Source organism: Chiroxiphia lanceolata, chromosome Z (assembly GCF_009829145.1).
Source record: "Chiroxiphia lanceolata isolate bChiLan1 chromosome Z, bChiLan1.pri, whole genome shotgun sequence".
NCBI classification, from domain to species: domain Eukaryota; kingdom Metazoa; phylum Chordata; class Aves; order Passeriformes; family Pipridae; genus Chiroxiphia; species Chiroxiphia lanceolata.
Genome location: NC_045671.1, coordinates 11,938,812 through 11,953,766, shown reverse-complemented (window position 1 = coordinate 11,953,766; position 14,955 = coordinate 11,938,812). Strand labels below are relative to the sequence as shown.

Here is a 14,955-nt window from a genome sequence, read left to right as displayed (position 1 = left end):
ACAAATGTTATGACTTCCTCCTCTGCAGGAACTCCATTACAACACCATCTCATTAAAAAAATGAAACTTTGGAGCACATTCAACTGTTCATTAAAACAGAGCAGTGCATTCACAGTTTTCCATTGCTGTTATTGTTATTTTACGTAGGACCATGAAGAAATAGATGTTTACAGATAAAATTCCCGTGGTATCAGCCGCTGAGAGCCTGAGCCTTCATCCATAACCACCATTAAGTATTTCTCAGATTCAAACCAGAAGAAAAAAATTCCATACCAAACCAGATCCTAAGACTTACATAAGACACACAGTGCAATAACAAGGAGCAGACTAAAGTGGAGGACCATAAGACTGTAGCTGGAGAGAGTTTTGTAGAACCCTGCTGGGGGCTCTCCTGGTCTAGCACAACACCCAACTCTGAGTCTGACCAGCAGCCTTGCCTCAGTACCCATTTTTATACTGAAATAGGGAGCAAGGCTGCACAGAAACCTGTCAGCAAGTCTTAGGAACTGTCTCCCTCCCTTTAATCAGTACACCAGTAATCCTTCTCACATCACTCAGCCCTGGGCTCTGAAAGACAGTCTCACCAGTGTGGGCACTGTCGGTATAGAAGGGAAACAGTATGACTATCCCTTTTTGTGGTTCTTATACTGAATAAATTCAATATCACAGGGAGCTTTATTCCTGGAGAGATCAAAGATTTTCATTTTTATAAAAACTTTACCATGTATAAAAACATTTAATCCTTTTTTTATGTTTATGAAGTCATTAACGATGATACCATCCTAAAATATGTATAACACTTACCAATCACACCTGAATCATGTGTAAGCAACCATTTCACAATAAGCATGATGACTCTAACTGCTCTTAGGTTCTACTACAAAGTGTACAGCAGCACTAAATAAATCACTTCTGCATAGATTATATTTTCCCCAACATTACTAAACCTGTGAAATATCACAGCAGATACGAGTTTTGAATTGCCCTGATGCATAAATTAGTCCTGATTTTTAGTTCACTTACTGTATACAAGTTTTTCTTCAGCAATCAGACTTGATAACAGGTGACTAAATTCATACAATAAAAAAGGGTCACACTTAAATGCAAAGGGTTTAAACTCTTGCCTGGTAACACATTCTCAACAGCACATCAAATATGACAGCCCCTTGTGAATAACAGCATTTCCTAAGGATTGGGATGCTTTCCTCCCTTCTGAAAGTTCAGAATTATTAGCCTTCATTTACAAACAGGAAACTGAAACACGGCGAGGTTACAGAGGATGACAGAATCCGAGTGAGTCTGTAGTGGAGCTCAAAAGCAAGGCCAGACCCCGAGTCCAAGCTGTGTGCTCCCAGTGCTAGGCACGCTTTTTGCAACTGCTGCTTGCAGAGGAATCAGGAATGGGCAGTTTAGCTAGGGATCAACTGGCTCTCTGGGCACAGAAGGCCAAGAAAACACAGCACAGAAATAGTTTTCTGTACGGTTGTTTTGCCACGTTTCAGCTATAAAATAAAAGAAGCCATTCGTAAATTGTTTTTCAAGTGTGTTTAACTCCATATGAGAAGGCATGGTAACCACAACAAAGAATGCTTTGGTTAAGGAGGTCCCTAATGACTAAGTTACACCTACTTTACAAGCATTTTTACAAGTAACTTTTCACTATTCTGACCTTCTTATTTTCTCAGTGAAATTGTTTAGGTATAAACAAATCTCCCAAGCAGAGATCCATGGTGCAATGAATGCATCCAGTGTTCTATCATCTGGTTTCAGAAACATCAAGAACATGGATATAGGATAACAAGTTCTATCTATTGGTATCGTAACCAAAGCAAGAAGTATCTAGAACGTCTCTTCTATTTAATGACATTACAATTGTGTACACTTAGACAGGAATAGCCAGTTCAAGTTTCATAAAACTGCTACAGTCCACAGATTGCAGCTGTAAAGTCTCATGCAGCAATTTAACACTAGATAACAGCTTTTCAGCTTCATGCCATGAGCAGTCACAGGTCTGAATCCCTTACACCACAGTGCATTTCCATGATCCAAATTTACCCCACTGTATTTTGATTAAGCTTTCAGTAATACATTCTAGATATGAATTAGAACCAAAAGGTGCATTAAAACTACATGTCATTTAAGCGTCATTTAAACCATGATTGGTTATCTACAATGTTTTGCTATGCATTTTCACCTTATCCCTTGCTTGTAAAATACAGATTTTCTTTCTCTATTTTCTTCACGAATGTGCATTTACAAAGTCAGGCAATTAATACCCTAAATGAAACTATAAATGAGAACCGTCTCATTAAAATGCAATATAATAATTTTTCTCTGACAATGCCAATTAGCCTTTAAACACTTCTAAGAGTCACCAAGCCCTCTATCTACAAATATTGGCTACTAGAAGTTGACAGAAATGGGCTCGAAGCCATCAATTTAATCAGGATTGAATTTGACAGCGTTAATTCACAGATCTCTATTGTCCTGGGTAATAAATATGACAATTAGATCCCAATCAGAATTTTGTATACTGCATATTATAATTATCACCTCCTGCAGTAATGAATCATGGGATCTGTGAGGATTATCGGCAGGTCTACAGGCTACTATTGAACCCTCTGCTTAGCCAACATTGGTAATAAAGGCACTCACAGGCAAGATAAAAGTTATCACACTACCTCAAATGTCAGCAGGGGATGGATGATGCTTCACGCCTCCCTCAGCTCAACTGTAATCCGTGACCTTCTCCAGCCATCCCAGCACCTACATAAAAGCAGGAGAAACAGACAAGGGATGAGTTCTGAAACAGCAAAGGTCACCTGCGGTGGGAGGGCAACATAACAAAACCCAAATGGGTGTCCTGGCACTGCTATGCCTCAGGGAAGGCTATGGGCAGGGCAGCCTGCCTGGCAGCCCTGAGTGCAGCACCTGGGCTTCTCACTCAAACAGCAGCAGTGGCCTGAAAACCCATGTCACTGAGGGCCTGCCAAGCCACAGGACCCTGTGCTAACCTTGACATTAAAATGCACCAACAGAGATTTAAATGCCAAAGAGACATCAGGGTGACTGATCAATGCTCATTCTTAATGCACATTCCTGCTGAATATCACCGGCACTGGAAGTAATCTTTGAGTCACCCAGAGGATGAGTAGTACCTCACTACTCCTATGACTACTTCAGAGAATAAATTACAGTGTGGTAACTTATAAACTGGTAATTTTAAGAAAATAACATTTCCTTTTTCTCTAAAAGAAAAGTGTCTGAATCTCAGGAAAATGGCATGCTGTTAAAAAAAAAAAAAAAAAAAAAGGCAGTACATCACTTGTTATGTTCAGAATTCCTAAGCACATTATCACTGCCATGATATCTGGCACAGCAGCAGCACCCAAAATGGTTTTGAATTAGTACTACTTCTATGTTTAATAAAAATAACAGGAATTCAACATGGAACATTACTTCTTCCCAAAGATGCAAGTCAGCTTTTAAAAGCATTTCAAAAAAGCTCGCCATGGTGCCCACATTATTTGAATAATTCATAATAATCTGGTTTCTAGTAGGTGGGACTATGAACAGAAGTCCAGATTTCACAGTATCAGACTCTTTAAATTATCACAAAAAAAGAAAAAAAAGGCAGTCTGCAACACCCCACAAATAACACCTAAAGAAATACTGTGTACATTCGAGGTGCTAGAGTAGGTCCAGAGAAGAGCAATGAGGCTGGTGAAGGGACTGGAACACAAGTCTGATGAGGAGAGGCTGAAGGAGCTGAGGTTGTTCAGCCTGGAGAAGAGGAGGCTCAGGGAGACCTCATCACTCTCTACAACTCCCTGAAAGAAGGCTGTAGCCAGGTGGGGGTTGGTCTCTTCTCCCAGGCAACCAGCAGTAGGACAAGAGGGCATAGGCTTAAGCTGTGCCAGAGGAGATTTAGGTTGGATATTAGGAAAAAATTCTTTACAGAGAGGGTAATCAGGCATTGGAATGGGCTGCCCAGGGAAGTGGTGGATTCTCCGTCCCTGGAGGTTTTTAAGATGAGACTGGATGTGGCACTTAGTGCCATGGTCTAGTAACCACGGTGGTGTTGGATCAAGGGTTGGACTTGATCTGGGAGGTCTTTTCCAACCCGGCTGATTCTATGATTCTATGATTCAGATAGAATGTTCTGGGGTCACACTGCCATAGTGTGACCTTAACAAGACCTTAACAAGAAAAAAGCAACATTTTAAAAGAGAGTTTTCTTTGATTGAGTTAACACTAGCTGAACAAAGAGCAGGAGGAATTTTTTCGCATCTTCCTTTTAGGTGTATAATTTTAATGTATGGATAAACCACTAAGTAATAAATAATGGAAAGCAAAATGTGATTCTGAATGAAAATTTCATTAGTATTTCTCTGGAACCTTTCTCTGGTGCAATGTGTAAAAGGCTGTCACCTCTGTTTTTATATTAAAAAAACCAAAACAACACCTACCCAACTACTAAATGAAAAAATCATTGACCTTAACTGAATGAAAAATTAAACATATATTTGAAAAGAACAGAAGGTAATTTTCATGCAAAACCAAAAATAATATATTATTATAAAATATATCATCCTACGTGTGGTTAGCTGAAGTGAAACCTGAAAGCAGGGATCCCTCCTGGTTTGCATCATGAAACAAGTGGACTAGACAGGTCTGTACATAGTAAGTCTTCACCCTGTTCTACCCCGTAATATGCACAGCCAAGTGCTATTATGCCAATTTTTTGAAAGAGCCTGCATACATAATTCCACCAGAGTCTTGTTCATTTAATTTCTCATTTTCAAAAGAACTCTGAATTTCAGAGAGAATAACTGATCAGTAAGCCTCTCTTTTCCAAAAATAAAGGTACAGCTTAGTCTGAAATAAACATAAAGTCTTAAGCCAGCTGTTGACTGAAGTAAGCTACTAAGGACTACTGACAAATTCCTGTTACAAAACACTCAGTAGGGCATTAAAAGGGGAAATGACCTTTTAATGACAAAGCAGAATCCTTTTACAACAGGACAAAGAAAATTATTCCAGTAGTCTTTCCAAAATATTTTGAAATCCTGCTCAAGAGCAGAAAAGATCTCTTAGCTACTTTATGGGCAACAAAGGAAAGTGTCCTAACTTCTGATTACCTGATTGTACTCAGAACATTTTGTTTCTCTCTTGGCAGCTGTGACAATGTGCTCCAACCCTTGCCTTTTTCTGCTTGAGCAACAGACACCGGCAGTGGTTGTGATGGCTACATCTGGCTTACAGATATCAACACAATAGTTAAGGGCCATAAATCTTGCTTGACATCTAAGGGCCCTAAGTCTTGTTGAACAGCTAAGGGCTAGTTGAGCATGTGCCAACTGAAATATGGCTGCTACACAAATATGACTGTCGGTCAATCATCTTACTCCATAAATAGTGGACAGCCCAGTCCAGCTCTCCTGCAGGGCAGCAGGCTGCATGCCAGGCTCTCTCCTTGAGTACAGACACCTCTCAAGGCTACTCCTTAAGAATGAGAGATTCTTTGCCATAAAAGATTCTTGGTAAGTGATTAGTAGCATGCTAAACTTTGGAATCTTGACATAAAATATTGATTGTGCACATACAATTCTTCAGGTATAAACTGTTGACCAAGTCTGGGACTAAGTCTGAATCCAGACATATCTGAACTCCCCTCAGAAAATTCAGAATGTGTGGGGATCCTTTCTGAACTTCATGACTCAGTGGGAGGCTCTCCTGAACAATTTTGTCTGACCCCATCCTCTGTGCTGTAAACAATCAAATACACATTGCCATCCAACATCGTTTAACTGCTGACTCATTGGCCAAACTTTGTGAAATCAGTGCTCTATATCAATAAACATTTTGTAACTTTTCTCTAGCAAGTGAAGTGAGTCACTCCACCTGCGACAGCAGCAAGTGGAGATAGCACAAAAACTGCCAGCAGCAATATCGTTATTTGCAGTAATGTGGTTTAGAACAAGCCACACAAGCACAAAGACAGTTATATTTACACTTGGCTCTGACAGGTGTGAAAAACAGGCACTACTGTACCTAGGTAATGAGCTAGATATTTAACTGAGAAGCAGTCTCCCTCTAAATGGAAAAACTGCAGCTTCAGCAAAAGGAGAACATAGATTCATATGAACAAACAATACAGGTGAGGCTTTTTTTCCAGAGACACATATTTTGACAGAAATATATTACTGTAACCCACATGGCAAACAAAAGGATTGCAGCACTGAAATTAGAGAGGGCCCATCCAGACTAGTTTGCTTCACAAAATAAGAAACAGACTCAGACTCATCACTCCCTTGTGGGGATGTGAGCATCTTAGCCCTTTATTATCTTCTCATTACACCATAAGATAACGTACCAAAAAATAATAATCTGGACAAGACGGTATGGGCCCAAATGTGCCAAAAGTTCTTCTGGTCTTCAAAAGAGCATCTAAGGAAACGCCCAGTGACAAAAAAAAGTTGGAAAGGCTTTCACCCCTGTCCCATGTAAAATCTTAATAGAAAAAAATTGATGAAGTACCAACTAGGTAAGAGTACAGTGAAATGTACTGAAAACTAGCTGAAATGCCTGGCTCAAAGGGTTTCAGGCAGTGGTACAAAGTCCAGCTGAGGGTTAGTCACTAGTGATGCAGTCCAAGAGTAAATGCTGTTTAAATCTCCCCTAATAACCTTTTCCCTGAAGAGGTAACAAAACAGTGGAACAGATTGCTTAGAAAGATTGTAGAGTCTGAGGCTACTCAAAACCCAGATGGACGTGGCTCAGTACAACTGCATTAATAAAATCCTGCTCTGTACAGGAGAGTCGGACTAGATGATATTCACGGTTCCCTTCCAACCTTAATAATTCCACAATTCCACAATTCTGTATATTTACATAACTCAAAAGCTGCAGGCAGCAGACAAAAAAGATGAGGGTATAAATGAAAGGCTTTGGAAGAAAGATGGCAAACTATGGACACCCCGTGATTGCACGGACCATTGACAAAGAGTGTATTATTTCCAACCAGACACATGACCTGGATTCACAAGTCCTAAGAGATTGTTCAGGAGTTCTGCCCCTCCATTATGCTGGGCTACCGAGAGATGCAACAGAGGATCTCTGTCATCTGCGACAAACTATTTCCAGAGCGTTTGTGCTTCTAAGATTTGGCCTAAGGAATCCTAATTTTCTCTTTATTCTATTTCTCCTGTATTTTACTTCCTTCCATTTCTACTTAAACAACTACTCAACAACTAAATTCAAAGGACAACAAAACATAATTTGCCTGAGATGTATTCTAATTGTAGTTGATAAGCACTTCAATAATTTCTCTAGGTTGCATCAATTGTGATGTGTGGCACTCGATGAGAGTCCTGAACTGCTTTCTCCTAAACCCATTTTGAAAATATTTATCTCAAACAGAAGGAAAAATGGGCTCTTCATATGTATTTTTAAGTTTTCTCCATTCGAGTCATTCCATCCATTTGCTGGCAAGTTGAATATGAGTCAGCAGTGCCCTGGCAGTGAAAAGGGCCAATCATGTCCTGGGAGGCATCAGGCAAAGCATCAGCAGGTGGTCAAGGGAGGGGATTGTCCTGCTTTGCTCTGCACTGGGGCAGCCTCACCTCAAGTCCTGTGTGCAGTTTGGGGCACCACAACATAAGAATGACATCAGGTTATTAAAGTGTGTCCAGAGGAGGGTCACCAAGGTGGTGAAAGGCCTTGAGGGCAAGATTTATGAGGAGTATCTGAGGTCACTTGGCTTGTTCAGCCTGGAGAAGAGGAGGCTGAGGGAGCACCTCACCGATGTGTACACCTTTCTCATGGGGGGCAGCAGAGCAGGAGGTGCTGATCTCCGTGGTGACCAGGGGCAGGACACAAAGAAGTGGAATGAAGCTGCACCAGGGAAAGTTCAGATTTGACATTAGGAAAAGGTTCTTTGTCGCTGTTGGAATGGACTGCGACACGAAAAGGTTCAGCAAGAAACTTTATTTCCAGGAAAAGCAGAACCCCGGGGCTGCTTTCGCAGTCCCTTAAGTACAGATTTTAGACACACGGATAGGTTAGTTCAAACTCACACACTAAGATTCTTACAGCTAATAGGTGGATTTTCTTAACTCTACTTTCCCACAACAACTCTGCTCTTTCCCATAACAACTCTGCTCTTTCCCATAACAACTCTGCTCTTTCCCACAACAGTCCTGCACACCTGCTCTTATTTTTCTTCCATATTTATATTTTTCCCAACCACTCTCCTTCAAAACAGGTCCTTGTTCTCATGAGACAGTGTTCCTGTTCTCATGAGACAGTGTTCTCTGTTCCAGCTCTCTCCCGCTGCTCTTCTGCTCTCAGGATGCATCAGTATGTTGTCAGGATCAGGGTCTCCATTTCCAGTCACTCTCTCTCATCCCATCTCAGGGGCTCAGTCCCGCCGAAATCCCCCACAGTTCTTCACTAAGACAGTGATCTGCCACTAAAACAGGCTCCCCAGGGAAGCAGTCATGGCATCAAACCTGTCAGGAGTCCAAAGAGTGTCTGGACAATGCTAGGAGTCTCTAGTCCTGTGAGGAGCAGTCAGACTCCATGATCCTTATGGGTCCTTTCCAACTTTAGATATTCTGTGATTCTATGATCTTTCTTAAGTTCAAACTCTACTTCTCTAATACAATGAGGTTTCACATCCTCAGCTGAAATATAATTCTTGCAACTGTGAACTCATTCGTTAACATCTCTCACCAACTTTCTCCTTTGCACAGGAATTCCCTAAATTCTTTCAAGGAAACACTTACAAAACCCATCAGAACTTCCATCATCATCCCCTTTCTCTTCTATTTGATAGCTAAGGCTTTTAATCTGTTTTTGTCCTCTAACCTTTACACTTTCCTCACCAGCATATGCTGGACAAGGAATCACATTCTAGTTCCAAATTAGAGCCTTTTCCCCCCCTCTGAACTTATTCATATCCTTAGGAGTCTAACAATAAATCTTGCCCTTCATGCTTTAAATACTTCACTGAACCACATTTCTGTTCTCACAGACTTGGCAGTCTTTGCCTCTTTGACATAACAATAACCGGAACATTTTCTTAGCAGCACTAATCTGAGTAACAACTGATATTTGTTTTGGCACTTGTAGTAGAGATGAAAAACGAATTTATGTTTTCCACTGCATTATGCTTACGAGTGTATATGTGGACAGGATAGCTCACGAGGTCTGCACCACAATGCAAGGCCAAATATAGGAATTAATACACCTCTTCAGCTTTTTAAAAGAAACCCATCAGTGTTGTAAAGGAGGCAAACAGGTAAGAAATCCAAACTTTCTAAGTAAGTAGCAATTTCACTTGATATACAAGATAGCTCTTGTGGTATCCAGAAATTCAGACTGTCTTCCATAAGTGAAGTATGTCATTTTCCCAGCTAGAGTTAATGATCTTCTTGGGTGGAGAAATGTTATGAAAAATAGTTTAGTCAATGTTTACAGACAGTATTTTGAGATCTGGGCAGCTGGAAATCCAGAACTCTATTACCTGAAACTGTTGCTGACATATCAATAACTTAAAAGGGAAAGTTTCTTGATAAATTAACAGAGAAATGTCGAGCACAAGATTAGAAAAAAGATGTATTACTGGATTCTTGTAGCCACTTCTAGTGTCCACACCTAAGAGACTAACAAACATCAAAAGAGCATGGACCTGAAAATGTTGCTTGAAGTCTGGGACAACTTTTTAGAACCAAGATAAAAGCCTTAGTTTATTGAGAAAAATACATAATGGATTACTGTACCTGATAATAATCCATATGTGGAAGAAGCAATAAACACTAGATTGCTCTTGAATGAAACATGAGACATAATGATGAATTGAGAATGGAAATAAGGAAAAAAAATCTTCTACAAGGCTGAAGCAAAATGAAAACTAGAATTTACTAGAGGCTGAATAATAATAATAATAATAATAAAAAAAAATACCCAACACTTCAATTTGCTTTTCACATAAATTACTAGGTACAAGCAGCTGGTGACCTGTAACAGAAATAGAGAAAATATGGTGGCACAAGACCGTCAGGCATTATATGGTCTAATCCCACTCTTCACAGCCAGATCAATTAATTCTTGCTTGACTCTCATCTCTGACTACTGGATTTTTCTAAACACCAACAAAGACCTGTAAAGATTTTGTAGCCTCAACAAGCAATCTATCCCAATGCATCTATCCCGTTCCACTAGGAAAGTTACTTTGATATGTACCTCAAGCCTCTCTTGATGCAATTCAATTTCTCTACTTCCCCTGCCTTGCCCCCATAAGACTATAGATCAGATTATCCCTGCCCTTTTCATAGTCTTTTACCTACCTGAAGACTGTCACACTTCCCTACCTCTCTAGATCACACAAAACCTAGTTTTCAACTAAGTTTTCCGGATTATGGATCATTCTCAGGGACTCATTCTCAACAGACTCTCTCCAGTTAGTCCAAGTCTGAAAGCAAAGTAGAAACTTCCTTACTACTTTAGGTAGTTCTTTTTCAGCTTTATATATTCTACTATATCTGTCCTTTTGCAAGTGGATGGGAATTGCATTCTTGAACCACAATCAGCCAGCTCCAGATCATTTTCTGCAAAACTGGAAAGCCTAGCTTATGAATAATAAGGTTCCCTTTCCTATTGACATCTTCATCTTATTTTTCATTAAACATTTCTCATAGGCAAAAAAAAATGTTGATGGATATGGAAAAACAAAGTTATTAACTAAAGCAAAGATAAAAACTGTGGTTCAGGGAACTGGGACTGCAAAAAGGTAGAAGAAAGAAAATACAGAATTTTCCAAAAGGAAATAAAGAACTTAAAGAAAATCACCTGTTAAATGCATTTTGCCAAAATTGTTACTGCTATAAGAAAAAACATGGTGTATAGAATGACTTGGCAAACTGTTAATACAGAAATATACAAACAATATATATTGGATCAAAAAGCTCATGACAACTAGCACAGTGAGTAAATAGTGTAGTGCTTTGAAATACAGGGCTTGAAATTCAGAGATACAAATTTTATTTTAGGCTTACTGGTGCCTTAGTATGTAACTTGGGCAAAGTTACAACCTCCATAGTTTCATTTTTTTTCCCTATTTTTTGAAATGGTGTAACCTTAGGACATTGTTCTTGAGAACAAAGGAGAGAACTGTAGGGGACAGTAGCAAATTTACCTCATCTCCATCATTGATATGTTTGAGCTTAGTTTGGCTGTTAAGTCTTGCAGCTGCTACCCTAAGCATTATTAAAGATCTCAATTTTTAAATTACTAGCTTTCAAGTTCTAAAAACAGCTCACATTCAAACAAAGACCTGTGAGTGGTCACTTTCTTCAAACTTCCCTTCACTCAACAGCAAATACAAAAAGCCCACTTTGTTGTCGTGTCCCAAAACAGCCTCTCTGTCAGTAGCTCAGTCACTTCTGTTTCCTCAAAAAAATCTAACATTTGCCTTTTCAGTTTCCCAGGGGTCAGATTTCACTGACAGAAGAAATACAACTCTTCGTGAGTGTATTTCACCCAAAATTATGTAGCAAAATGGACATATCTTTCTATACTTTTGAAGTACATTCTCAGCTTTTCAGTCCTGAACTGCACTTCCTCAGGCCTTTTGCAGAGTCAGGGAATCTGGACATCACTTGGCTATGCAGAGCACACCTAAAACCCACACTGCTGAGCATTCAGCTCCAAGGTCAGCATGACTGGCGCTATCAAGAAAGAGTGCATGTGAATACCTTAGCCATTAAAGAAAGAGGGTTATCCAAGTTTGCTAAGAAAAAAGATGCTGAAGTCAGCCAGGAGCAACAAGTGCAGCTGGCAAGTGCATATGTATGAAGGGCTGAGGGGCTAAAATGAAGCCTTCCATCCTCTAGATCCCCAGCCATGGGCTGTTGCATCCAAGCCTGATCAGCTGTTCCTGCAATGCTAAGATACTCATGGCTTCTAGTACTACTGGAATATGAGTGAATGTATTAATCACATTAAATATAAACATTTTGTTAACAAAAAATACTGATCTTAGATTTGTTCATGAACAATCACTACTGAAATTTCATTTAAGACGGCAGCAAGAGTGACTAAGATTTACATTTTAGTTATGGCTTTTCTATTGCCCTCTGTTAGTTTTCTGGGATGAATTACTAGCAAGCTACATATGTATTTTATGTATTTTCATATTCTAAATATATTTCTCTTATGACAAACCTCTACAATTTTGGAAAACAAATACTCTTAATGCTAGAGAGCTGTCTGTTTAACGAAGCCAGAGGAGCCATATACGCTATGGCTTTTAAGAACAGCTTTCCAAACTCTAAAAATTGCTTAAGAAGACACATTTCTTGCTGCTTTTAGTCTCCCCTTTCTTCATGCTTTCAAAATGTCTACTTCCTAAAATCTAAATCTGAAGAATGACCTTAGAAGAAAAAAAGCTAATAGATCAGAAAAAAAAAATCTTTTAAAGGTCTCAGGCAAAGGCACTAAACATTTTATTTCAGAAACAAATATTTCATCTGGGGAGATCTCAAATCCAGCTCCTTAACTCAAGAAAGATTATACATGGCACTATTGGCCTGTAACATCCACGAAAATAGAGACCCAGAAGAGATATCCCATGTCAAAATGACACTACATAGTTGATTCCATATTCCATATTTTTCTTCCATTCTATTTTAAAAGCAGTCCCCATTTGCTTCTGGTTATTACTCTAATCAACAGAAGGAACAGAGCTCCAGAATACCTCTCTGCAAGTTGATTACAATGAGGCACTTGGGAAATCTGAGCATTTAATCCAAAGGCCTTCCATATTCTCTAGGACCGCCTTGGCTTGCATATATGTATATGTCTAAATTGTAGGACTTTATGTATATGATATGAGTTTGTACCTGTTTCATCTTGTTAGTTCTTATTACAGCTGTCATTTGTTTTAAGTTCTGCTTCTGATTTTCATGTATATTTGCTTCCATGCTGCCTATTTAGCTTGAAGTATTTTTAATACATCTCAGGGAAGGTGTAAGACAACATGCTGCCCAGCTGATGAAAAACAGAGTGCAACTATAAGAGCACCAGTATCACAAATTAAGGTTTCTTTACATGTGGCTAACTAGGAAACAGAAAGTATCTGTGGCACAAATTTTTGTGGGTTTTTTTTGGGGGGGGAGAATAGTCAGAATATACATAGGAGTGGGGTGGAGAATTCCTCCAGAGTATGTTTTACCTGAGGTGTCAAGTGAAAATATGTATCTTGTGCAATTCACATTTTCAGCCAAATACTTCTCCATTGATCTAGGCTTGTTTTCTAAAAATATTAAATCAACAATCTTAAATCAGACTCAGGAATTCAAAGAGGCCTATTTTCATGGGCTCGCAGGAACACCACTGATGGCAGAATTCAGACAGCCTCTAGCCTGTACCCAATATTAGACTGAATTAGGAATATAAATTTACTTATGTATTTACATCATGTCATATAAGTGTTTATTGGCAATTTTCTCATGTTTGGTTACACAGTACACGTCAGAAATGCCACGTAATTGCAAAAGAGAATCAGGTAAACTCACTTAACACTTTCAATTAAAATAAACAGAGAGTACTTCCTCTTCCCATTTCAGTATGCAGACATCACAAGGGGTCCCTGAAGAGATTCTCATGTGCCAAATCAGATAATCTCTAATAACTTCCTTATGAGACACTTATAACTAGATGGTAAATGATGTCATTAAAAATGAAGGGATTTGCAGTTTTGTTGCATTTCTAAGGTATGTTTCTAAGGTATGTTTATCAACATCTTCGTAAATTTTACTTCCTCTGTATAAAAGTGACTTGCAAGTTATCAAGTAGTCACAATTATTACAATAGGAAAAGAAGTTAAAGCAAAAAAAATGTGGGTTTTTCATTTCTGCTTAAGCTCAGGTTATTTCAGAAGTTTCATCACAGTGGACTAATTGATGCTGACAGTAAGTGACTAGGAGATGTCACAGAGATTGCTTCTGGGCATAATAACTACTGTCTACCACAAAGCGTGCTCATTTATACAGATGCAAATTATTATTCCTTGTTCTGCTTAATGGTAAGTTTAATGTAAAGTTCATTTATTCTTCATCTGTTCTTCTAAGATGGAATCCTCATTTTCCATTACTGAATCACTAATTTAATGAAGCTCTAATTTACCTTGTCAGTGTTTAAGAATCTAGACTAGGGATTCAAGGGTTCCATTTTGTTACAGTGTGAGTCTTTAAAAAGATTAGTTACAAGCAGTTATTTCTGTAAGCAGTTCTGTACTGGGTACAAAGAAAAAATCAATTTTCTGAAACCTGAACATGATTTGAAAAAATAATATACCACACTCAGAATGAAAACAAGTGATCTATACAGATAAACAAAAAATAAGTATTACTGAATAGAAACACTGGCTTTTTTAAAAAAAAAAAAAGAAAAGGTAGCATACTTCAACTTTCACTTCAACTTGTTCTTCATAACTCCAGTGCATGTTACCTTGCCTTGCCAAAAATAATGAATTACAACAGTGGACAGCAGTTAGATTGCCAGGGCAGCATGAATCACTGTCAGACTGAAAACTCACAACAGTGATACTTTTAAAGATAAAAGTATCATTTCAGCATTTGGTCACAGATCTGAAAAAATATATAGATAAATGGATTTGAGAAATTTTCAGAGTGCTTTGTTTCCTTCTAAAGTACCACATAAGTCCTTAGACCACATGTTGACATCAGCAAATTTTGGTAATTTTATGACTTGTAACTTTTGATTAGTGATTTGATTCTTTTACAAAATATAGTTTATCTTGGTAGATGATCAAGCATGGATCTAAAAATGAAAGAAACTGTTTCCAGCAGCTTGAGTTGTGATAGCAGTCTGAGAAGCTGGAAGTGCTTCTCACCACTGTGAGTGCCTTTCTCCAAACCCATGAATTTT

At 38.7% G+C, this 14,955-nt stretch overlaps 1 protein-coding gene across 5 annotated transcripts in view; it reads right to left on the bottom strand.

Moving 5' to 3' along the window:
- GHR (growth hormone receptor) overlaps window positions 1-14,955 on the bottom strand; it is a 164,953-nt gene that overhangs the window by 81,309 nt on the left and 68,689 nt on the right. For 4 of the 5 annotated variants that reach the window (XM_032676934.1, XM_032676933.1, XM_032676938.1 and 1 more), the window contains one exon: window positions 2,682-2,766. The exons of the other annotated variant lie outside the window; for it this stretch is intronic. The gene's annotated coding sequence lies outside the window, so the exon portion shown is untranslated. The remainder of the gene's footprint in view (window positions 1-2,681; window positions 2,767-14,955) is intronic. 5 annotated transcript variants of the gene reach the window in all.